This window comes from Musca autumnalis, unplaced genomic scaffold, assembly GCF_047663935.1.
Source record: "Musca autumnalis isolate F117 unplaced genomic scaffold, ASM4766393v1 scaffold_3, whole genome shotgun sequence".
NCBI classification, from domain to species: domain Eukaryota; kingdom Metazoa; phylum Arthropoda; class Insecta; order Diptera; family Muscidae; genus Musca; species Musca autumnalis.
This window is the reverse complement of record NW_027411866.1, coordinates 29,363,507-29,390,194: the sequence shown is the minus strand read 5'-3', so window position 1 is coordinate 29,390,194 and position 26,688 is coordinate 29,363,507. Positions and strand designations below refer to the sequence as shown.

At 36.4% G+C, this 26,688-nt stretch overlaps 1 protein-coding gene and 1 non-coding gene across 2 annotated transcripts in view; one reads left to right on the top strand and one right to left on the bottom strand.

Moving 5' to 3' along the window:
• Positions 1-26,688, top strand: part of PsGEF (Protostome-specific GEF) — a 255,745-nt gene that overhangs the window by 5,654 nt on the left and 223,403 nt on the right. The window lies entirely within an intron of this gene.
• Positions 12,408-12,530, bottom strand: LOC141400224 (small nucleolar RNA SNORA11). The gene has a single exon (XR_012412115.1). It is a non-coding gene; the product is annotated as a small nucleolar RNA SNORA11 (small nucleolar RNA).

The window sequence follows — 26,688 nt, the reverse complement described above, 5'->3', positions numbered from 1 at the left end:
GACGAGGATTCACTGAGGGCTGTGTTTACGCAGCTTGCAGCAACATAGTCCCTGTCATAGTCCCACATATGGGCTAGTCCAGAGCTACCCCTGAGATGCACACACTCCCGACATCTTTGGTGCTTCGTCCCGGCACGGACCATAAAAATCTGCAACAGGCATTCAGGGATATGCTGCTCCTAAAACAGAAAAATAATACAACTACAAACATATCGCTCATTTACTCAAAGAATGGCATAACTCAAAAATGCGTTTTCTGAGTTAACAGTTTCTATTTTTTCTACGACTTCTATTTTATTCGTGTTGTTCTTGTGTTGTTCGAATATATGATCTTCGAAAGGACTTCTTCTTATAGGAGACCATCAAGAGGTCTTCTTCGTATAGAAGATTTTTAAAATTTCTTCTTCGTGTAGAAGATCTTTTGATACGAGGGCTGCACGATAACTATCTATTATTTTCTTAAGTAATCTCCAGCATGATTTATACACTTTTTCATGCGCTCAAACCAACTGTTGAATCACACTTTCAACTCCGAATCACTTTTTCAACTTCCAAAACATGGTTTTGACGCTTTTATAGCATCTTTTGGCAACGAAAATCGTTGAGCACGCCATTTTTCTTCATATGCTGGAATCAAATAAAGTCATAGGATCCCCGTTTTGCCCGGTCAAATAGGCGCTGGTTTGAATCGATTTGTGAGAGCTCGCTTTGTCATGTGCGCAATGTTTGGTCTTCTCTTGTTCGTTGTTCGAATTTCTCAGACAACTTCAGGCAAACAAATTGTTATGTACCACTTAGAATTAACCGTCCTATATTTCCAAAGCCGTATAGTCGCCACACGGTCAGTTTTGCCGAAGAAACAGGCGACCATTTGCTTCAAAGTGATTTTTATATGAACAACTTTCGTTGGATTTGACTCGCTTTCGGAGACGAAAGTTGTGAAGAATTGTCGGACTAAAATGTTCACTAGTAAATTCCATTTTTTGCAAAGCGATTTTTTCAAGTCCCTGTAAACAACACAAAGCGTGGTCGTGTGATAAACTCTCCTGGGATGGATTCTTGTTCTATGAAAATTTGAAATGAAATTATTTCAGTTTTTTCCTTAATAAAAGTTTTCATTTCACATTTTCATAGAAAGAGAATTGAGCCCCTGAGTACTTCTATTCTAAAAAGCTGTCAAACTTTCCAAAAAAAAAAAAAAAATCCAAATGGCGCCCGGCAATACACGGTATTGCCTAGGCCAAAAAGTTTTCGTGTAGGTAACCTTTGAATGTTTTGTTTATATAAAACACGCTTAGAAGGTACATTCATTGATATGTAAAAAGTCCAGTAGTGGCATTCTGAAATTCATTTTTTTGGTTACCAATAGAAACCATCCTATTCAAATCTTCATTAAAAAAGAAGTGCTATCTAGGTCATCTATAGAGAAAAACCTTCCATCTTTCATGGGTAGAAACCCTCCCATTGAGGCCTTCTCTTATAGAACTTCTCGTAATGTCTAATGTCTACAATTGCTACTATTGAGGTCTTTTCTAAGTAGGAGCTATGCTATTGAGAACTTCTATAGATAGAATTTATTCTACTATGGATGCCGTCTATGGATAAAAAATCTCTTTTATTGAGTTGTTCTATAGATCAAAGCTTTCGTAATGAGTTTTCTACTTATAAAACCCCGTCTAATTAGGCCTTTTGTAGGAAGAAGCCTTCCTATGGTAGTTTTCTATTGATAGAAGTTTTACTGTTGAGAGATTCTATTGACAAAAGCTTCCCTAGTGGGGTCTTCAATGCATATAAAGAAGATTTTCTATTGAGGTGTTGTGTTAAATGGAAGGTCTCTTATTGAGGAAAAATACCTTGTATAGATGGCCTCTTGTTAACTGAACTCTATAGATAGAAACACTTTTATTGAGGTATTTCGCAGAGAGACTCCCTTCATCAATTGACAGAAGCCCTTCTTTTAAGGTGCCCCATAGTCAGAAGCCCTCCTACTGAGATCTTCGATTTGCGGAATTATTCCTATTGAGACATTCTATATGTAAAATGCCTTCTATTAGAGGCTTCTATAATCCGAAGTCCTCCTATTGGGTCTTCTCACAACAGAAATCCTCTTAGATGTAAGCGCTCCAATTTGGGTCTTTGACAGATATAACTTCTCCTATTTAGGTCTTTTAGAAGAGCCGTTCTTCTTCTAATAACTCTTCTAAATATATGTTGGTTTTTTTTATATTAGAAAGAATGGCTTCTTTTGAGTTCTTCTACCGAATGGAGCTCTCCTGTTAAAGACTTAGCAACAAGAAGCTATCCTATTGAGATCTTTTATGAATACATTTCTTGTGGATTGAAGCGCACCCACTGAACTCTATAGAAATTATATTGAGGTATATGAACAGAGAGAAACCCCGGTCTATTGATAGAAAGCCTTCTATTGAGATCTTACATAGTCAGAAGACCTCTTTCTGAGGTTTTCTATTGATAGAAGATGTTGAGTTATTCTATAGCTATAGGCCTTTCTATTAGAGTCTTCTATTAACAGAAGTCCTCCTATACGGTCATCTCATGTTAGAAGGAAGGCATTGAGGTTATCTGTGGATAAAAGCCCTTCAGTTGAGGTATTCTGTAGATAGATCCCTTCTATTGATATCTTATACAGAAAGAAGCCCTCCAATTGAAGACTTCGCAGACCTATTAGGATCGTTTTTAGATAAAAAGCCCTTCTAGAAACGATGCTAGTGAGGTCTTCGACAGAAAGATGCCTTCCTGTTGACTCCCTCTTCTATTAGCGTCTTCTGTAGATTAAAACCCTCCTAATAGCGTCGTGTGTATAAAAACCCCTTTTATTTGGGTCTTCTACAGAAAAAAGTCCTCCTATTAGAGCCATTTATAGATGATATCCCTTCTATTAAGATCTGCTCTCTATAGGCAGAAAGAAGCCCTTCTATTGGGATCTTCGATGAAAAGAAATCCTCTTCCACAGAAAGAAGCGCTGCTGTTAGATTAGGGTCGTTTATTGATAAAACAAGTAAAAAAGTGTCAATCGGCTTTGCCGACAGATATATACCCTCAGCCCATGTGAAGCGAGACTTTCACCTCCGGACAGATCGAATGTATTTAAGGTCTCTTCAGAATTTTGTGGCCCTTTGGACATTTGAACTTGCCGACAAAAATGTGGGTTAGGAATTAACTGCACTAAGACACAAATGTTGAACTTTTGTTGGGCAGGTACCCTTAGGGAGGACCGATATGGGCCATTTTAGAAGTTAAACTAAATTTTGATAAAATATTAGGAGATCCAAAGTGTGGACCAAATTGGTTGCCCCATTCAAGTGATACCGTCCTAGCATTTTAGTGAAATTTTTTAAATCTTGGGGAGATGTACCGAAAGTTGTGGACCGGTATTGCTCATGAAACTAAGTTTGGATATAATATGACGAAGACCAAATGTTGGACCAAATCTGTTGAACAGTTCGAGAGTTACCGTGCTCTCCGACCGCCACATATGGTGACATAGGGGTTTTTTACAACTTTCGGGCTGTTTTTCCAAGAAATATGGGCTTGCCCCTGAAAAACTTTTACCGTCGTAATAGAGGCAGTGAATGCAAATCGCTTCAAGAAAAATCAAAGGGATTCGAGAGCAGGTCTTAAAGTGAACTTATCCGACATTTTGTGTGAGAGGTACCAGAAGGAGTAGACAAATATAGTCCATATTCGAACGTGATCTATATCTGGTAGATATATTAGGATGTACAAAGTACAGATTACATCGGTCACTCTCTTCAAGAGTTAGCGTGCGCAACATTTTTCCGAACATTTTTGAAGTTTTGTGGGGGAGGTACCTGAAGGAGTGGACCGATATAGCCCATCTTCGAATTTAAACTAAGTTTGCACAAAATATTACAAAGACCAAATTGTGGACCGACTCGGCAGATCCGTTCGAGAGCTATCTTGCGCTCCAACCACCACACACAGTGTCACAGGGCTTTTTGTATCTTTCAGGCTATTTTCTCAGGAAGTATGGACTTACCCCTGATGAAATTTATACCGTTATATGGGGGGCAGTGAATGCAAATTGCTACAACATTGCTTTTGTGTGGATGGTACTCGAAGGAGGGGACCGATTGAGTCCATATTGGAACTTCATCTGAGTCTGGTAAAAATTTCACTATGTGCAAAGTATGAACCAAATCGAATATGCCCTTCAAGAGTTATCGCACGTACAAATTTTCCGAACATTTCCGAAATTTTGTGGGGGAGGTACCGGAAAGAGTGGAATGATATAACCCATCTTCGAACTTAAACTAAGTTTGGACAAAATATTACGAAAGCCAAAGTTTGGACCGGATCGGTTGATCCGTTCGAGAGTTATCTTGCGCTCCAGTCAGCCAGCCAGACAGACAGACGGACATTGCTTAATCAACTCCAAATTGTCTGAAACATAGAGGCAGTGAATGCAAATCGCTTCAAGAAAAATCAAAGTGATTCGAGAGCAGGTCTTAAAGTGAACTTATCCGACATTTTGTGTGAGAGGTACCAGAAGGAGTAGACAAATATAGTCCATATTCGAACGTGATCTATATCTGGTAGATATATTAGGATGTACAAAGTATAGATTACATCGGTCACTCTCTTCAAGAGTTAGCGTGCGCAACATTTGTCCCAACATTTTTGAAGTTTTGTGGGGGAGGTACCTGAAGAAGTGGACCGATATAGCCCATCTTCGAATTTAAACTATGTTTTCATAAAATATTACGAAGACCAAATTTTGGACCGAATCGACAGATCCGTTCGAGAGTTATCTTGCGCTCCAATCACTACGCAAGGTGTCATAGGAGCTTTTTGCAACTTTCCGGCCATTTTCTCAGGAAGTATGGACTTGCCCATGAGAAAACTTGTACCGTCGTATGGGGGAAGTGAATACAAGTTGTCGAAACAAAAATCAAAGCGATTCGAGAGCAGGTCCTAAACTGAACTTACCCGCAATTTTGTATGGGAGGTACCCGAAGGAGTGGGCCGAATGAGTCCATATTGGAACCTCATCTAAGTCTGGTAGAAATTTCACGATGCGCAAAGTATGGACCAAATCGGTTACTCCCTTCAAGAGTTATCATGCCCACATATTTTCCGAACATTTTGGAACTTTTGTGGGGGAGGTACCGGAAGGTGTGGACCGATATAGCTCATCTTCGAACATAAACTAAGTTTGGACAAAATATTACGAAAGCCAAAATTTTAACCGAATCGGTTCATCCGTTCGAGAGTTATCGTGCGCACCAGCCAGCCAGACAGACGGACGGACATTGCTTAATCAACTCCAAATTGTCTGAAGCACATTTCGTCCAAACATACTTGGGGTCTAAAACCATTATTTCGATGAGGCACATATTGCCCGTATGAAAGTGTATATGCCCTTTCTAGCCTAAAGGCTGAGGGTATAAAAAAATCCCTTCTATTGGGGTCTTTTATAGATAGAAGCCCTGCTATTGAGGACTTCGACAAAAAGAATCTCTCCTATTAGGGCCAATTATAAAAAATCTCTGCTATGGGGGTCTTCTATAGTTAGAAGCCCTCTTATAAAGGTCTTCGACATAAGAACGCATTCCTATGGAAGTCTTCCATAGAAAGAAGCCCTTGGATTGATGTCTTCTATAGAAAAAAACCTTATATTAGGGTCGTTTATAGATAAAAAAATTCTTCTGCTGGGGTCTTCGGTAGATAGAAGCACTCCTGAATACCTCCTATAAGTGTGGTTTATGGATGAAATTCTTTTATATTGGGCCCTTCTATTGAGGTCTACCACAGAAAATAGAGGTTTCTTTCAGTCGAATACTTCAATAAACCCTTTTCACTAGGGTCGGCAAAACGAATCCCTCCTAATCCTATTCCTTATATTGGACCCTTCTATTGAGGTCTTCAAAAGAAAATAGAGGCTTCTTTCAGTCGAAGACTTTAATAAAAACATTAAAACAAGGTCGGCCTTCAATTTATTGGTAGATGGCCTTAGGTTAAAGTCTTAGACATAAAGAAACCCTTCTATTGAGGCCTTTAATACAAAAATTCCCACCTATTTATTTCTTCTGCAGATAGAGGCCTTCTTATTGAGGACTTCCACAGAAAAAAGTCTTATAAAGATAATATCTCTTCTATTAGTGAGGTCTTCGACAGAAATAAGGACTTCTTAGAGAGAACCCTTTAATTGGGGATTCGAGAGAGAAGTCATTATATTAAGGACTCGAGAGATAATAGATACAAGATGCTTTTTATTGAGGCCTTCTACAGGAAGAAGACCTTCTATTGAGGGCTTATAGCCACTTATTAAAAAATCAATTTTTCATAATTTTTTTACAAAAATCTACCAATCTCTACTTTTGGGAAAAAAACATACGGAGATCGGATGTCGCGCGTTTTAAACTTTAAACTTAAAACCTCCTTTCTAACCCTCATATCTCAGGCAATTCTTGTCCGATCGACGAAATTTGTTGCAACATATTCTATTCTACCTGTACATTAAAAAGACCTAATACGATTATCGATTTTTTAAAATTTCTAAGTGACTATAACCCCTTAAGATCTTCTACATAAAATTGAAGTTTATTTTTGATAGAAGCTTTTCTTCTTCTAACGGCAAAAGTCCCCAGAAATTTTCTATATAATAATTAGTTACATTCTTTAAATACGTTTCCATTACCCTTTATTAGATCCTCTTCGTCTGATTAGCATGTCAAAGTAAAACCACAAAACTACCCCTAAAAGTTCAAACATAAACAAATCCATAGCTTGTTTTTTTTCCAACGGCAAAACACATGTTGGGTGTTTAAAAAAACACACGACGAGCAAAAGCAATCAAAGACCGGTAATAAAAATTAACAAGAACGTAACAAAAAAATAACAGCACATGCTTTGAGGCATGCTGGTTGGATTCCAACGCTCTCCATGCCATTCTCTCTCAGAACAATAGAATCCAGGCAATAGCAAATTTCGGCGCATTACAAATAAAAACCACACCAACGGAGGCGCATGTCCACATGAGAGCAAAGGCCACCCTGGCTTTGCACAAAATACCTATGGTGAGCTCAGTTAGATTTTCGTTGAGGTTCTGTTAAAACGTGCAATAAAGGATAACGCGGAACAATTGTAGAATGGCATTTTACAGAGGAGTCCATGGAAAATGTTGAGGAGAAAAAATATAAAGCCAAAGAAAAAATTTAAATAATTAAATATTTAAAACGGAAAAGAAACCCCTTTAAAGAGATGTGAAAAATAAAATCAAAGAAAATATTTCGAAATTCCATTGGATGGTGTAAAAAAAATCGAAACAATTTTGTGAAAATCTTAGTGAAATTATATAATTACTTTAATAAATTTAAGTCCAAAAAAGTAACAACAACTATAAATAAAGCAAAATTTTGAAATACAAAGAAAAGAAAAGTTTTAAAATAATTTATCTCTTAAAATTAAACCTAACTTCAACGAATTTTAGTATTTAAGTAAACGAAAAAAAAAGAAAAAAATTGTGGTGCGTTAAATTTCATTTCATATATTGTTGATACATATAGATATATATGTTGCAAACGAAGGAAGAGAAAAGGACTAAGGACATTCATTGCTTTCCCCCTATAAAAATTATTTTTATGACATTGGAGTTCTTGTTGTTGTTGTTATTATTATTTTTCTAGGAGAACATCGTCAAGTTTTTTTCTATAACAAGAATTCCTGCTAACGAAACGTGTAGTTTATATGTGAGAGTGTAAATGTAATTGTGTATGAGAGAGAGTGGAAACATAAAAAGAGAGTTGCCGCAAAGTGTTGGAGTATGCAAAAGTGTCTATACAAACAAACGCCAAATCAGGCCTCTCAAAAATTGAAGTTTATCTTTGCACACACGGCATAGTGAAACGCGGACCCCATTCAATTTTATGCTCAAATGTGTTTGTGTGTGTGTGTTTTTTAATTCTCTAACAGTAGCACATTAACAACATAGGCATTACAAGGATAACAGGATATCTAAAATCCACCAAAAGATAGCTCCAACCAAATACTTGTATACAAGTGTGTGTGTGCGTTTGTCTACTTCTTGTGTGGGGGAGTAAAAGTGTTAGTTAACTTTAATATGCAAGAACACGCATCTATCACCACCACTACACTTGCAAACCGATACCAGCATAGACCAAGAACTCACACACAAGTAACAGAAAAATAGACAAAAACAAATAAACCAGTAGAAAAGCGAAGTAAAAGCAAACAAGAAATTTCATTTTTATTTAACAGTGTCACACATACAAACAAACAAACGCTCACACTAAATGGAACCTAGAAAGTGAAGTGAACTGTGTATAGTGAAAGGATAACAAGAGTTGATGTTGTTTTTTCTACTTCTCTTTCGTTTCGTTTATTTGTGAAATTATATGAAGACATTTGTCACGGCTTTTCACCCACATTTTCTTTATGCAGGAAGGCCCAAATGAATGAGAAGCATCTGAAAACAGAAGATAAAGTCGTAAAATTCTAAGGATAATCCATGGACAATAAATCTTTATAGAAAAGTGAGGGCACTTGACTTAATCACAAAAATATGGGAAAATACTGAAAACGAAGACCTAAATAAAAAAGAAGCAATGAAAGATTTCAAACTAAGGCAACAATTGAGCAAAGAAAGACTTCAAACTAAGGCAACAATTGAAGGGAAACTCCTACATGGGAACTTCTTGATAGAAAGTTTCTCCAATTAAATGAAAAAAAGTTCCCATAAGGAAACTTCTCAAGCTATAGACATTCCCTATAGGAAATTTTCTGAAGATGGAGACATAATAAATAGAGAAATTTCCTATACGGAAACTTCTACAATAAATGGAGAAATTTCCTATACGGAAACTTCTCCAATAAAGGGAGAAATTTCCTATACGGAAACGTCTCCAATAAATGGAGAAATTTCCTATACGGAAACTACTCCAAAAAATGGAGAAATTTCCCACACGGAAACTTCTCCAATAAATGGAGAAATTTCCTATACGGAAACTTCTCCAATAAATGGAGAAATTTCCTATACGGAAACTTCTCCAATAAATGGAGAAATTTCCTATACGGAAACTTCTCCAATAAATGGAGAAATTTCCTATACGGAAACTTCTCCAATAAATGGAGAAATTTCCTATACGGAAACTTCTCCAATAAATGGAGAAATTTCCTATACGGAAACTTCTCCAATAAATGGAGAAATTTCCTATACGGAAACTTCTCCAAAAAATGGAGAAATTTCCTATACGGAAACTTCTCCAATAAATGAAGAAATTTCCTATACGGAAACTTCTCCAATAAATGGAGAAATTTCCTATACGGAAACTTCTCCAATAAATGGAGAAATTTCCTATTCGGAAACTTCTCCAATAAATGGAGAAATTTCCTATACGGAAACTTCACCAATAAATGGAGAAATTTCCTATACGGAAACTTCTCCAATAAATGGAGAAATTTCCTATACGGAAACTTCTCCAATAAATGGAGAAATTTCCTATACGGAAACTTCTCCAATAAATGGAGAAATTTCCTATACGGAAACTTCTCCAATAAATGGAGAAATTTCCTATACGGAAACTTCTCCAATAAATGGAGAAATTTCCTATACGGAAACTTCACCAATAAATGGAGAAATTTCCTATACGGAAACTTCACCAATAAATGGAGAAATTTCCTATACGGAAACTTCACCAATAAATGGAGAAATTTCCTATACGGAAACTTCACCAATAAATGGAGAAATTTCCTATACGGAAACTTCACCAATAAATGGAGAAATTTCCTATACGGAAACTTCACAAATAAATGGAGAAATTTCCTATACGGAAACTTCACCAATAAATGGAGAAATTTCCTATACGGAAACTTCACCAATAAATGGAGAAATTTCCTATACGGAAACTTCACCAATAAATGGAGAAATTTCCTATACGGAAACTTCACCAATAAATGGAGAAATTTCCTATACGGAAACTTCACCAATAAATGGAGAAATTTCCTATACGGAAACTTCACCAATAAATGGAGAAATTTCCTATACGGAAACTTCACCAATAAATGGAGAAATTTCCTATACGGAAACTTCACCAATAAATGGAGAAATTTCCTATACGGAAACTTCACCAATAAATGGAGAAATTTCCTATACGGAAACTTCACCAATAAATGGAGAAATTTCCTATACGGAAACTTCTCCAATAAATGGAGAAATTTCCTATACGGAAACTTCTCCAATAAATGGAGAAATTTCCTATACGGAAACTTCTCCAATAAATGGAGAAATTTCCTATACGGAAACTTCTCCAATAAATGGAGAAATTTCCTATACGGAAACTTTTCCAATAAATGGAGAAATTTCCTATACGGAAACTTCTCCAATAAATGGAGAAATTTCCTATACGGAAACTTCTCCAATAAATGGAGAAATTTCCTATACGGAAACTTCTCCAAAAAATGGAGAAATTTCCTATACGGAAACTTCTCCAATAAATGAAGAAATTTCCTATACGGAAACTTCTCCAATAAATGGAGAAATTTCCTATACGGAAACTTCTCCAATAAATGAAGAAATTTCCTATTCGGAAACTTCTCCAATAAATGGAGAAATTTCCTATACGGAAACTTCACCAATAAATGGAGAAATTTCCTATACGGAAACTTCTCCAATAAATGGAGAAATTTCCTATACGGAAACTTCTCCAATAAATGGAGAAATTTCCTATACGGAAACTTCTCCAATAAATGGAGAAATTTCCTATACGGAAACTTCTCCAATAAATGGAGAAATTTCCTATACGGAAACTTCTCCAATAAATGGAGAAATTTCCTATACGGAAACTTCACCAATAAATGGAGAAATTTCCTATACGGAAACTTCACCAATAAATGGAGAAATTTCCTATACGGAAACTTCACCAATAAATGGAGAAATTTCCTATACGGAAACTTCACCAATAAATGGAGAAATTTCCTATACGGAAACTTCACAAATAAATGGAGAAATTTCCTATACGGAAACTTCACCAATAAATGGAGAAATTTCCTATACGGAAACTTCACCAATAAATGGAGAAATTTCCTATACGGAAACTTCACCAATAAATGGAGAAATTTCCTATACGGAAACTTCACCAATAAATGGAGAAATTTCCTATACGGAAACTTCACCAATAAATGGAGAAATTTCCTATACGGAAACTTCACCAATAAATGGAGAAATTTCCTATACGGAAACTTCACCAATAAATGGAGAAATTTCCTATACGGAAACTTCACCAATAAATGGAGAAATTTCCTATACGGAAACTTCACCAATAAATGGAGAAATTTCCTATACGGAAACTTCACCAATAAATGGAGAAATTTCCTATACGGAAACTTCACCAATAAATGGAGAAATTTCCTATACGGAAACTTCACCAATAAATGGAGAAATTTCCTATACGGAAACTTCACCAATAAATGGAGAAATTTCCTATACGGAAACTTCTCCAATAAATGGAGAAATTTCCTATACGGAAACTTCTCCAATAAATGGAGAAATTTCCTATACGGAAACTTCTCCAATAAATGGAGAAATTTCCTATACGGAAACTTCTCCAATAAATGGAGAAATTTCCTATACGGAAACTTCTCCAATAAATGGAGAAATTTCCTATACGGAAACTTCTCCAATAAATGGAGAAATTTCCTATACGGAAACTTCTCCAATAAATGGAGAAATTTCCTATACGGAAACTTCTCCAATAAATGGAGAAATTTCCTATACGGAAACTTCTCCAAAATAATGGATGAATTTCCTATACGGAAACTTCTCCAATAAATGGAGAAATTTCCTATACGGAAACTTCTCCAATAAATGGAGAAAATTCCTATACGGAAACTTATCCAATAAATGAAGAAATTTCCTATACGGAAACTTCTCCAATAAATGGAGAAATTTCCTATACGGAAACTTATCCAAAAAATGGAGAAATTTCCTATGCGGAAACTTCTTCAATAAATGGAGAAATTTCCTATACGAAAACTTCTCCAATAAATGGAGAAATTTCCTATACGGAAACTTCTCCAAAATAATAAATGGAGAAATTTCCTATACGGAAACTTCTCCAATAAATGGAGAAATTTCCTATACGGAAACTTCTCCAATAAATGGAGAAATTTCCTATACGGAAACTTCTCCTAGGATTTTATAGACTGAAGTTTGTCTTAACCCCTATTGAGGTATTCTATAGATAGAAGACCTATTGAGGTCTTCTATAGATGGAATAACTTTTATTGAGGCCTTCTATAGATAGAAAACCTCCTATTGAGGTCTTCCATAGATAGAAGACCTCCTATTGAGGTCTTCTATAGATAGAAGACTTTCTTTTGAAGTCTTCTATAGATAAAATACTTTCTTTTGAAGTCTTCTATAGATATAAGACCTCATATTGAGGTCTTTTATAAATATAAGACCTCATATTGAGGTCTTTTATAAATAGAAGACCTCCTATTGAGGTCTTCTATAGATAGAAGACCTCCTATTGAGGTCTTCTATAGATAGAAGACCTGCTATTGAGGTCTTCTATAGATAGAAGACCTCCTATTGAGGTCTTCTATAGATAGAAGACCTCCTATTGAGGTCTTCTATAGATAGAAGACCTCCTATTGAGGTCTTCTACAGATAGAAGACCTGCTATTGAGGTCTTCTATAGATAGAAGACCTGCTATTGAGGTCTTCTATAGGTAGAAGACCTCCTATTGAGTTATTCTATAGATAGAAGACCTCCAATTGAGGGCTTTTATAGATAGAAGGCCTCCTATTGAGGTCTCCTGTAGATAGAAGACCTCCTATTGATGTATTCTATAGATAGAAGACCTGCTATTGAGCTCTTCTATAGATAGAATACCTCCTATTGATAGAACCCCTCCTATTGAGGTTTTCTATAGATAGAAGACTTCCTATTGAGGTATTCTCTAGAGAGAAGACTTCCTATTGAGGTCTTCTATAGATAGAGACCTCCTACTGAGGTCTCCTGTAGATAGAGACCTCCTACTGAGGTCTCCTGTAGATAGAAGACCTTTTATTAAAGTCTTCTATAGATAGAAGACCTCCTATTCGGGTCTTTTATAGGTAGAAGGCCTCCTATTGAGTTCTTCTATAGATAGAATACCTCCTATTGATAGAAGACCTTCTATTAAGGACTTCTATAGATAGAAGGCCTCCTATTGAGGTATTCTATAGATATAAGACCTCCTGTTGATAGAAGGCCTCCTTTTTGTTTTCGATCGTTCCCACGCCACACATACCCACTCCTGCCGACCGAGGGAGCGACCTCCCCATAACGTAGGGATCGCGTACGCACCATAATCCGCATTATGGTGGATATGTAGGGAGAACACTAGCTACAGAATCTTTTTCTTCAGCCAGTTAGTACATTAAACACACATCAAACAAATATAAAAATACTATGTTAGATTATTGATTTAAATAAGAAATTATATTAGTTTTGATCACATGTATGCTCATGCAGAAATCAATATTACTATAAAGTGAATTAAAGTCAGCACACATTTTACTAATAGGTTCACTACTTGAGTAATTTGAGCGATGAAAGCTTGTATACAAAAACTGATAAAATCTAGATTCTCTAAAAGGAACATTTACTCTAATCGATGATATGAGGAAATCGGATGGTACATCTCCATTTAAGATCTTAAAAACCATTACTGCGTTAAGCATAGTCCGTCGACTTTTTAAAGATGGCAGACTAATTAGTTTTAACCTGCTGGTATACGAGGGAAGTATGATATCATTGTTCCAATTCAACCCCCTAAGAGAAAAAAGTAGAAATTGTTTCTGAACAGATTCAATTTTTTTAGAGTGAATTGCATAGAACGGATCCCAAACAACTGAACAATATTCTAATATTGGTCTTACCAGAGAAATATAAAGCTGTTTTGTAACGTAGGGATCAGAAAATTCTTTTGACCATCGTTTAATAAAACCAAGAACACCAAATGCTTTGTTTACCATAGTTGTAATATGGTTATTGAAGTTTAGTTTGGAGTCCATCAAGACACCGAGATCAACAAATGAATCAACAGAATTTAATACTGTGCCATTAAGGCGAAATTGAATATTAATTGGAGTACTTCTAGAAAAACACATGTGCTTACATTTTTTTAAATTCAGTTCCATATTATTAATACTGCACCACTTTGAAAACGAGTCTAAATCATTCTGCAATGAGTTCGACTCAATTAAGGACTTATGAGTTAAGAATATCTTAACATCATCTGCATACATGAGAATACTAGAGTTACGAATTGAGAGAGGCAAGTCATTCACAAATAATAAAAACAGCACCGGACCTAGGTGACTACCCTGAGGAACACCAGATGGAACACTAATAGAATTAGACAGAGAATTTCCAAAAGAAATAACCTGGGATCTATTTTGTAGGTAAGAAGAAATCCAATTCAACAAGTTACGGCTGAATCCTAAACAATTTAGCTTATATAACAGTAACGTATGATTAACTCGATCAAACGCCTTACTAAAATCGGTATAAATGGTATCTGACTGTTTTCTTTGGACGAAGCCATTTATAACATCAGATGTGAAATGAATAAGATTAGTTGATGTAGAGAGACCGCTACGAAAGTCATGTTGATAGGGACTGAGAATGGGTTGGACTTTATGTGAAATTATTTCAGTTACGTGCTTTTCAAACAATTTGGGAATTTGGGAATAGCGCTCAATTTTGCCTATAGATAGAAGACCTCCTATTGAGATAGAAGACAATCAATTGAGGACTTCTATAGAAATAAAACATCCTACATATATATCACATGTAGATGGAAGGTCTCTTATTGTCTTATAATTATAAATAGAAGTGATCCGCTTGATGTCTTCAGTTTACAGACGATCTTCTATTATTGTCCCCTGTGTATATAAGCGCTTGTATTTTGGACAGAAGCCTTCCTATCGATATTTGTTAACGATGCCTCCAACATATTAAGGTTTCTGTAGAGACCTCCTATGGAGATAGAAACCATGCTATTGTGCTATTTTACGGAGGGAAGACCTCCTATTGAGGCCTTCTATAAAAAGAAGTCCTTCTATAGAGATATTCTTTAAAAAGGAGTCGTCTTATAGGAGATTTGAGATTTGTTGAAATATTCTGTAAAAAGGAGTCCTCCCAAGAGAACTTTTATAGGAAAAAAACCCTCTTATTTAGATTTCCTGTAAATAGAAGCCCTATATTGAAGTCTTTTATGGAAAATCATAGAAATTTCTCATAAAATGAGATAATGACAGAAGTAGATAATCAGTGTATAGGCGCGGTTTCAGGAAAGTAAAACAGAGAAACTGGCAAAATTGTTGAAAAATTAACATAAATTGTTAAAACAACCAATAAATAAAATATACTAATTTAATTACAAAGAATAACAAAAGTTCGAATACTCCAAACAAAGCCGTTACAAATGATATTAATAAAAAAGTCGAAGCCTAAAACTAAAGTCTATTTCTTCGTACAGTGCATTGCTTTAATCTAAATCTTTAACACTTCTGAAAAAAAATTAAACAATAACAAAACAAACCAAACAAATTATTCAACAAAATATTTCAAATAAGAAAAATTACTTTAATAAATTAAGTGTAAGTGAAAAATTAAAAAAAAATATATATGAAAATAAACAAATAAAATAAAAAAATAAAACAACAAATACAACAACAAAATAAAACAACAACTACAACAAAATATCGGAAAATTACTACAACAACAAAAATTGTTACAATCTCCTATTTAACATTTGTAAATGACTGATGTACAATTTAAAATAACAGCAGTTTAATGAACATAAAAGTAAGTCATTTCAAGAAGTTTTTCTACTAAAAATTAATATTACTAACAAAGTTAACTACCTGCCTACCATCTTTGCCCCAACTATTTTCAATATTTTTGTTTATTTTCGTTGGGGCGTATGTCTAACATTAATTAAATTAACAGAACTTATATACCCTACATTACAGCCAATATGAAAATAGGTGTAAATCGCATTAATATTGCATGCATGCCATTTTCAAATTAAATTAGTATCCAGTCTTCAAGAAGGACATTTTTGTATGATTTCCTTTAACAAAAATTTAAAACTGATAAGTAATTTGTAACAATAGAAAAAGACACCAAGCTTACTATCAGCCTAATAAACGGAGCGTATGAGTATTGACACAACTTATACGCTAGGGTGGGGCGATTTGAAAGATCATAGTCTTTGGTGAATGAAATCAAAGAACCGCTATGACACCGTTTGTAGTGGTTGGAGCGCAAGATAAATCTCGAACGGATCTGCCAATTCGGTCAAAATTTTGGCCTTCGTAATATTTTGTCCAAACATAGTTTATGTTCGAAGATAAACCATATCGGTTTACTCCTTCAGGTACCTCCCCCACAAAAGTTAAAAAATTGTTCGTACGGTAACTCTTGAAGGGAGTGCCCGAATTGGTCCATACTTTACACATCCTAATATATCTACCAGATATAGATCAGGTTCAAATATGGACTATATTTGTCTACTCCATCCGGTACCTCCCACACAAAATTTCGGATTAGTTCACTTTAAGATCTGATATCGAACCACTTTGATTTTTGTTGAAGCAACTTGCATTCGCTGTCTCAATTAAGATGGTAAAAGTTTTTTTTAGGGGCAAGTCCATACTTCTTGAGCAAACAGCCCGCAGGGTGTAAAAAGCCCATAGGCACCATATGTAGTGGCTGAAGATCCACTTCCATAATGGTTAATGTCGGTCCAATTCGTTTAGTATCTCCTCCGCAAAACTTTTGATCTTTAATCCTAATCAACAATTTCGTCGGTTCAAACGCCCAAAATGTTTAAAACCCCCTAAATTACATACGTTTTTTGGGAAAAAGATTGTTTCAATATACATAGGCTGAGGGTATATCTCTGTCGGTAAAGCCGACGGATACTTTTTTACTTGTTTGGACTTAACAAAGGTTCATCTTTGTTGTTGTTATTATTGAATACCAGGAGATAACCCTCTATTATGTACCAGATCTTGCCCGTCTCAACAGAACGATATAGCTACACCAAAGCCATCAGTTTGCAGATTCACTCTTTATTTGGTACTAATTTTTTGTTACTTCACGGTGCGCCTGAACCAACTTTAAATGGAAGGTGCTTACACCTAGGAAGTTTTTGCGGATTTTTAACCTACTATGTTCGTAGATGAGAAAAATAAAAAAATCGCAGGAGCGCTTTTTAAATAAATCGCGGTCTAAGTTCACGTTTTTACGGATTTTTAGGTTTTCACGAAATGGGATAAGGGAAAATGTTGTAGCTGTTCAAATTTTCTACTCTTATGGTTTTTTCGTATGTTTTACCATTTTTAAGACTTACTTCATTACTTAGAATTTACTTACATTACAGAACATTTGTTCCATAGGGCGAACTAAGAAAATATCTCCATTTCTCTCTGTCCATATCTGGAATACCGCGCTTCGCTATCTGGAATACCGCGCCTTTTCATCTCTTCATCCACTTGTTTGCACCATTTATTCTTTTGCCTGCCAATTCTGCGTGCGCAGCCAAGCGGCCCGTATATATACATCGCTCATTCTTATGATATGGCCTAGCCAACGAAATCGTTGCATCTCGATATGTTAAAATATGTTGATGTCGTTGTATAGCAGATACTGCTCGTGGTGCAGACGACGTCGATATTCACCGTCAACGCATATTGGTCCATAGATCTTTCGAGGAATTTTTCTGTCAAACACACCAAGCACTGCCATGTCTGCTTGCGCAAGTACCCAGGCTTAGGAACATCACATCAGCACGGGTAGCATCAGTGTTTTGTAAAGCGTTATTTTTGTTTGACGAGATGTGGCTTTGTTTTTAAACAGCTTACTTAAGCCAAAGTAGCCTCTGTTGGCCAACTGTTGTCACAACTGTTGTCGTTTGTTGTGTTTACGGCGGGGCCGATGTAGACGAAGTCTTTTACTACTCCAAAATTATAGGAACCTACTTCAACAGTGGGTCCGAGCTCAATGGACGCATTGCGCGTCGACACCATCGACTTGGTCTTCCCGCCGTTTACCGCCAGATCTACTTTGGCAGATTCTTCTTCGACCTTCATAAAATATCAGTTACTTCTTTTACTGATCGTACCAGATGTCTATATCATCAGCATAAGCAAGTAACATGTGGCTGTTGCTGTTGATTGTGCCGCTTCTTTTGACATTTGCATCTCGAATACCCTTTTCCAGCAGGATGTTGAAGAGATCACACGAAAGCCTGTCTTCTTGCCTGAAACCTCTTTCGGTACAAAATTCTTCGGAGAGGTTCTTTCCTATTTTAACTGAGGATCTCGTGTCAGTTAAAGTCATTTTACAAAGCCGAATGAGTTTTGCGGGGATACCAAACTCAGACATGGCTTGGAATACCTTTGAACGCAGCGGGCTGTTGAAGGCTGCTTTATAATCGACAAAAAGGTGGTAGGTGTCGATCTGCATCTCTTGGGTTTTCTCCAGGATTTGCCGCAGGGTAAATATCTGGTCAATGGTAGACTTGCCAGGTCTAAAGCCGCATTGGTATGGTCCAATAATCTCGTTGACCATTGGCTTTAGTCGTTCGCACAATATCCCTGACACGATCTTGTAGGCAATAGGGAGTAGACTTATGCCCCTATAGTTAGAGCATACAGTCTTATCTCCCTTCTTGTGGACGGGGCACAGGATACTCAGGTTCCAATCGTCGGGTACTCGTTCTTCCTGCAAGATGGTGCTAACTAGCTGATGAATACACCTTATCAGCGTGTCGCCTCCGGTTTTGAACAGCTTGGCTGGTAAGCCATCGGGTCCTGCTCGGTTTATTGTTGTTTTTCCCTCATCTTGGCTGGGCGGTATACATTCAACACCATCTTCTGGGATTGGATCTGTGGTATCTTCGTCCTCTTCGCTGCTATTGGATACCAACAGGTTTGAAAAATGTTCTTTCCATATCCTGATCACACTATCTGTATCATTTACCAAATTACCTTCCTGGCCTCTACAGGAGGATGTGCCAGTTCCAAAGCCATCAGTTTGATGTTTCACTGTTTGGTAGAATTTTCGGACTTCATTCTGTCTCCTGTACATCTCGATTTTTTCACACTCCCGCTTTTCCATCTCTCTTTTTTTCCTGCGGAAAAGACGTTTCTCCTCTCTCATTTTCTCTCGATACCACTCTCGCGCGCTACGGGTTGCTACGGATTGTAAAGTATGCCGCGATTTCTCTTCGGTAGAAGCACGACACTCCTGACCATACCATGGATTCCTTGGTGGAGGTCTCTGGTATCCAAGTATGGATTTTGCTGCTGTTTGCATGGAGTGTGCAATGCTTTGCAATTGCGCTGATATGTTATCGGGATGAGGAGTGCTTTGATTAAGCAATTGGGCTAGTTGAGTGGAATATGCTGTGGCTATCTGTTGTGATCTGTTGTGGCTTTCGTGCTGTGTCTGTTCGTACTTTGTTTGCTACGTTTAAGCGGGTGCGTACCTTTGCTGCAACAAGGTAGTGGTCCGAATCAATGTTTGCGCCTCGGAACGATCGTACATCCAACACGCTCGATGAATGTCTTCCATCTATCACAACATGATCAATTTGGTTTCTTGTTTTCTGATCTGGAGACAGTCAGGTGCCCTTATGGATGTCGAGATGTTTAAATCTGGTGCTGCTAACGACCATGTTTTTTGCCGCTGCGAAGTCTATCAGCCTTATTCCATTGTCATATGCTTCATTGTGGAGGCTGAATTTTCCGACTGTTGGGCCAAAGATATTCTCCTTTCCAATTTTGGCATTAAAATCGCCTAGAATAATTTTAATGTCATGGGCAGGGCAACGGTCATATGTTTCTTCTAAGAGCTCATGAAATATATCATGGTCCTTAAAAAGTTTGCGGGGGTCGTCAACTTTAGAGGGATTTATTTTTCTTTTGTTTTTTCATAGTAGGCTGCTTTTTTTCTAGGGAAACGGGCGCCACATTTTAGCTTACTCCCTCTAACGGATGTTAAAGGCAGCTACCCCAGGTGACACCACGGGGAGTTCAGTGTCCTCTTGAGACGAGAGAGGGACCAAGATAAATCCTGGACTTTGTCATGTTAAAGCCGGTCAGGACCTTCCTTGGTATCTCTCATCCCCTATGTTACCCCCCACCATTTCGGGACATAGAATTTAAAATTGTGGGTGCCACCGTGGTGCAAAGGTATGTACACCCGCCTGGCACGCTGAAGGTCGTGGCTTCGATTCCCAGGCCAGGCACCATCAAATTTTCAACGGTGGCAAAGCACCCCTCAGTGATGTTGGCGACATTTCCTGAGTATTTCAGCCATGTAAAATTTCTCTTCAAGTGCTGTCTTATGACACGCCGTTCGGACTCGGCAATAAACAGTAGGCCCCATATCATTGAGCTAATATGAATCGGGGTACACTCATTGATATGAGAGAAGTCTCCCTTGTCCCCTCTGGGATGTTTGTGGAACAATTATTTTATTATATAAAAATAATTGTGATTTATTTTATCTACTACCACCTCAATGTTTTATAATACCAACATTCCTTAAATTTCAGTCGGATATTTCAAGCAGTTTTTCGTAAGAAAGGTATAATAATTAATTTCTACCGACATAGAAGTTTCATCAGCGCTTGCTCTTCAATTGATGTGGGACTTGGAATAACATATAATGTCCTTGCAGAGGTGATTTTATTTTAACACTGAAAATCCCAATCCCATTTAATGAATAAAAATTTTACTGCGTGCGTATGATTTATGACAGTGTGTATGCGCCAGATTATGACTGAAACTGTACTTAAAGAACATTCGCTAATGTATAAAATATTGTACCTGGAGTCTAAAAACAATTATGTTGAGAATTATATATTACGACCATGAAGATTTGATAAATATTTTAAGATTTGAGATGCGTCCTACACCTTTTTGGGGAGTTGTGTTTTTTTCAATAGATGTGGGGTTTTGATTACTTTGTGTGCCTTCGATTATCGACATCAATATGCCTCATATATGTTAAATAATATAAACCTCAATATGTTAAATAAGCAGCAAAATTACCATTCGCTTTTCAAGGAGTAAAAACGTTGCAGCATGCGTATGAGTTATGACAATATGTATACGTCAGATTGCAAAAGAACTTTATTTAAGGCATTATATTTAATTTTGCGGCATTGATCAAACTTATCCATTCTATTAAATAATAAAAGAATATGTAGATCTATTAAATAATAAAATAAATTGTGAGCTTTCTTATAAATGTGCCCGAAGTCAAATTTCTCTACTTCTGCTCCTTCTTTTTAATTTTGTTTTACAATTTAATACATACATAACTAAAATATTTCCCTCAATCTCTTTCATTAACTAATATACATATTTCTACAAATCTCTCTGATTAACAAATGGGTTTTAGATTAATTAGATTTCGGCAAAATATTTAAAAAAAGTGTATTAGTTAAGGTGGGGGAGCGTATGATTATTATTAATTAAATTAAAGGCAACTCATACGCCCCTCCTACACTTTTTGAAAAATGAAAATCAAATGAATTTGATAAAAATGTAATGAAATTCTCAGCAAAAGTCATCCACAAGAATCACAGGCTTGTTTTCCATTGACACACGTATAATATCTACAGAGAAAAAAGGTTGGGTCAAATAAATTGTACATATTATTGTGATGTCACAATTCTACTCCAAACACGAGTGACCTACAACAGCCTTGACCTTATTTTTTTTCATATTGTTGTATTTATTTTATTTCTACTTTTTTTGGGGCAATGTGGCATGTGGTTGCTGTATAAGAAACTCGTAAAAAAGTTTATATTCTTGTTGAGGAATTTAATATGCATTAAGTTTGCGTGAAAAAATCTAGTAAAAAATCCCACAAAATGAAGAAAGAACAAAATGAGAGCAAAGCTGTAAAAAGGAATTTCGCATAAAATAAGTTGGTGTTGTTTGCAAATAATTTGTGGGGCCTCAATAAAGTAGGGGAAGGATTTTACATTGTAAAGCAGTATTTATTCAATTAAGTGGTATTTGTCATTTAAGTTTGATGAACAAAATGGGATTGTAGAGTATGTCATCGTTTTAAACAAGGCGATGAGAATATGGATGGACCACAGAAGAGCCAAACTTTTCTAATTACATGATCCTGTATTTCTTAAAGAAGCCTTTGGTATATAGGTGAAGCTTATAAATTTAAAATAGGTGTGGCTTCAAACAGGGACATTGGACCTGGGGATTTCCCTCCACCGTATGATAGAGAAAATGGTATTCTTCCTGTTTTTGTTTCAGATTGTTTTTATTAGCTGGTTCTTTCCTGTTCTTTCAGTTGTGATTGTGAGATTTTATGAGACTAATTCTTCTCAGCTGAATACCAGTGCGTATTAGTATTGACAATACTTATACATATCATTGAATTAAAATTAAATTACGTGACTTAAAGATTTTACGGCATCATATCCATCTAAGCAGCATATTGTAGGCAATAAATATGGGCGATACTGGAATTCAAATGATATACTCAGAAAAATATTCATATAGTTGCACCGGGAATATCGGAGGGTAGAAAGGAGGTAGATCTATAAGTTGACGTTGTTTCGGACTCCATGAAACTATTTTTTGTATATACGGCGCCATAGATTTCTTAGCTACATAATAGGGCGTATAAGTATCGACAATAATCATGCGCTGAACTAAAATCTGCTGCAAATATTTATATATTTGAATAGATGGCTCAGGAGGATAGTAATGGGGCGTACATTTTTCTTTAAATTAACGGGAGACTCGTTTTGAGCTGTCATACCACCTTGCACTTCTCAAACTAATTCTAATGCGTATAAGCAGCGCTAATACTCATGGGTATAGAAAGGAGCCGAATATTTTTCTTAGAGATTTGTTTTTGACTGTAATGGCACTTTATTTCTCAAACTAATTAAAATGGGTATTAGTAACGGCTATATTTATGGGCTCCATGGAAATGGAACTCTTAGAAAAGAATTTATGTATTTTTCATGGGATATTAGCGGATTTGAAAGGAGAGAGAGAGTTTGCCATTGTGTTCCTCTGGATGCGATTTTTGACTGCTATGTCATCATATGCTTCTCAGCTGCTTACTAGTATTAATATTTAAATTGCTCATCCGGATCACAGAATTGAATAAAATATTCCGAAATTATTAATTATATAGTGGATATCGGCAGATTAGTCAATAAGATGATGCTTTTGGAAATGTCATATTGACACCACATATTTCTCGGTTTGGGCATCGGGTCAGTAACCCTCCCCCTCCATCTAAATTTGACGAACCCCGCAAACGTTTTAAGGACCATGATCTGCGAATCTGCACCTGGAATGTTCGCACTCTTTACAGAGAAGTTGCAGTCTACGCATTGGCAGATGTACTTAAAAAGTACAAGGCCGACATTGCTGCCATACAGAACATAAGATGGATTGAGAAAGGCGTCACAACAACACCTAAAGGTGACGAACTGTATTATAGCTACCATGATACAAAGCATGAGTTTGGTAGCGGATTTGTAGTTTATCGGAGTTTAAAACAAAAGTAAAATTCTTCAACACCAGCTTCATTTGCGCTCATGCTCCCACTGAAGACAAGAGCGAACAGACCACGGATATATTTTGCGAGCGCTTAGAAGAAACTTATGACCGTTGCCCTGCCCATGACAGTAAAATTACTCTATCTAGAATAAAGTCCGAAAGTTCTTCCAAAGAGTGAAACATCAAACTGATAGCATTGTTACAGGCACATCCTCCTGTAGAGACCAGCATGGTAATTTGGTAACTGATACAGATAGTGTGCTCAGGATATGAAAAGAACATTTTTCCAAACTGTTGGTATCCGATAGCAGCGAAGACGGCGAAGATACCACAGATCCAGTCCCTGAAGATGGTATTGAATGTATACCGCCCAGCCAAGAAGAGGTAAAAACAGCAATAAACCGGCTAAAGAATAATAAGGCAGCAGGAGCTGATGGCTTACCAGCCGAGCTGCATCAGCTATTAGCACCATCTGGCAGGAAGAACGCGTACCCGATGATTGGAAGGTGAACATCCTATGTCCAGCCCACCAGATGGGAGATAAGACTGTGTGCTCCAATTACAGGGGCATAAGTTGTGGCACATTACCACCTTACACTTTGTGAAAAGATAACAAGTAAAGAAAATTTGGAAAAAAACATAGTTCGTTTGAAATATAAAAATTGAGCTTTCAAAACTTTTGATAGAAATTGTTTTAATTCGGAAAATTATATCGAAAATATAAGAAGCTAAATTTAAAAGTTATTTTTTTTAAATTAAACATTTTTTTGTGAACGTCATCGTAATTTAGCCCAAAGCATTCTGAAGTATAAAGCATCAAGCATCACTATTATTTTGTCTGGAGATTTAATTTATATTAAGTGCAATTATTGCAGTAACGATTGGTGCAACGCCATTGGAGAACTTGGAGTCTTTTTCCCTAGTTTTAAGAAATTACAAAATCATCATCACATTTCATCACCATATAATACTTATTTCTATTAGAAACAACATCTTAATCCCTTATCTACGATGCAGCGATCGCTTCATGGCAGAAGAAGATAATAAGTAAGTTATTCTGATACTTTTTACACGTAAATCTAACGATCTCACACTATACACTAAAACAACACGATTTTCCATCTAACATTATTCTTAAATATATTAATCCTAAAGACCACCATCTGTGGCATTGACATATTCTTAATCATATCCAATTTGCATTGTTTCGTATATACCCTCAGAAGTAACTTTTAATAACTTTGTTAAGAATATAAATGTTATTGTTAATAATGAAATCTAACTAAATACCGATTTTATATTGATGAAACATAAGGAAATCTGGGTTAGCATGACCACGTAATATGTCGACGTCCTTTCGTTCCTTCTTTCTTTAACTTCCTCTATCTAAATTCACTATCTTCTTTAAAATAAATTATGTAACCGGCAGTCCAAAAAAAAACCTCCCATTTTCCCTGAGCAAGGCCGGAATGGAGTTTAGGACAGCGGTTTCGTTACAAAGTCTGGTCCCTATTGCATATAAGATAGTATCTGGCATATTGTGTGAGAGATTAATGCCTATGGTCAATGAAATTATTGGACCCTATCAGTGCGGCTATAGACAGGGCAAATCCACCATTGACCAGACAAGTCATGTGATCTCTTCAACATGCTGAAAAGGTCATACGAGACGCGAAGGTCAAAAGAAGTGGAACAATATTCACGAACAGCCATCTGTTACTTGCTTATGCCGACGAAGTTGAAATCATGGGTCGATCGGTAAAGGTAACAGACACCTTTGCTAAAGTCGAAAGGGAATCTGCTAAAGTGGGTCTGGCGGTAAACGGCGAGAAGACCAAGTTGATGGTGTCGACGCGCAATGCGTCCATAGAGATCGGGCCAACTGTTGACGTTGGTTCCTATAATTTTGAGGTAGACACAACCAACAACAACTGTTGTGAAATACGAAGAAGAATAGTGTTGGCCAACAGATGCTACAAACAAAAACAACGCTTTACAAAACACGCGCTGATGTAGCATGGGTACTTGCGCAAGTAGACAAGGCAGTGCTTGGTGTGTTTAGTTGGGCTTATGGCGAATAAGTACTGACAGCACTCATACGCTCCATAGAACTAACATTAAATACTTCGAAAATATTTATATTTTTATAGGGTATATTAAAAGGCTTAAGAAGAGGGTGAGTTAACATATTCTAGCTCTTCCAATATTCTGAAAATTAAAAATATAATTGCATAGTAGATACCGGAAGGGTAGTAAAGGGGTGGGTCAATTATGCTCTTTTATTTTGATTTTGCCACCATACATATATTTCCAGCTTAATAGAGCGTATTAGTATTGACAATACTCTTGCGCAACATAGAACTTAAATTAAATACTGTGAAAAATACCTATTTATGTATTCAGGGGATATCATGTGGTTATAAGAGAGATTAACCAATAAGTTTGTCCTGGTTCGTGTTATTTGATATTCGGTATAACCCTTTGGCGGCGTATAAGTACTGACAGTAATTATGCCCTCCATAGAACTGAACTACTTCGAAAAATATTTAAATTTTTAACAAGATATACGAGGGCTGCACGAAAACTATCTGGAATAGGGAACACTGCGTGTTGCCAGGAGCCATTTGAATTTTTTTTGGAAAGTTTGACAATTTTTAGCTTTAACGTACTCAGGACTGCTTGTCATACGACCATGTGTTTTGTTGTTTACAGTGACTTGAAAAAATCACATTGCAAAAAATAGATTTTACCTGTGAACATTTTCGTCAGATCATTTTTCACAATTTTCGACGTGGATAATCACGGCAAGAGTGCAGCGATCAAATTTAAATCTTTTTTAAATCTTTGAGGGTCGTCCAAAAACGGCCGTAGTAAATTAAGCAAATTAACAGGCACCCTTGGGCATTTCTTCCACCAACTAACATATCATATTGCATAAACAGATGGACGCAAAAATGAATTTTGTCTCGTTAGATCCTGCAGAATGGGACAATTTCTCAAAAAAAGGCTCTTGTGGATTAGTGCAAAGAAATTGTGAATAAAAACGGTCGCAGTGCTTCAAACGA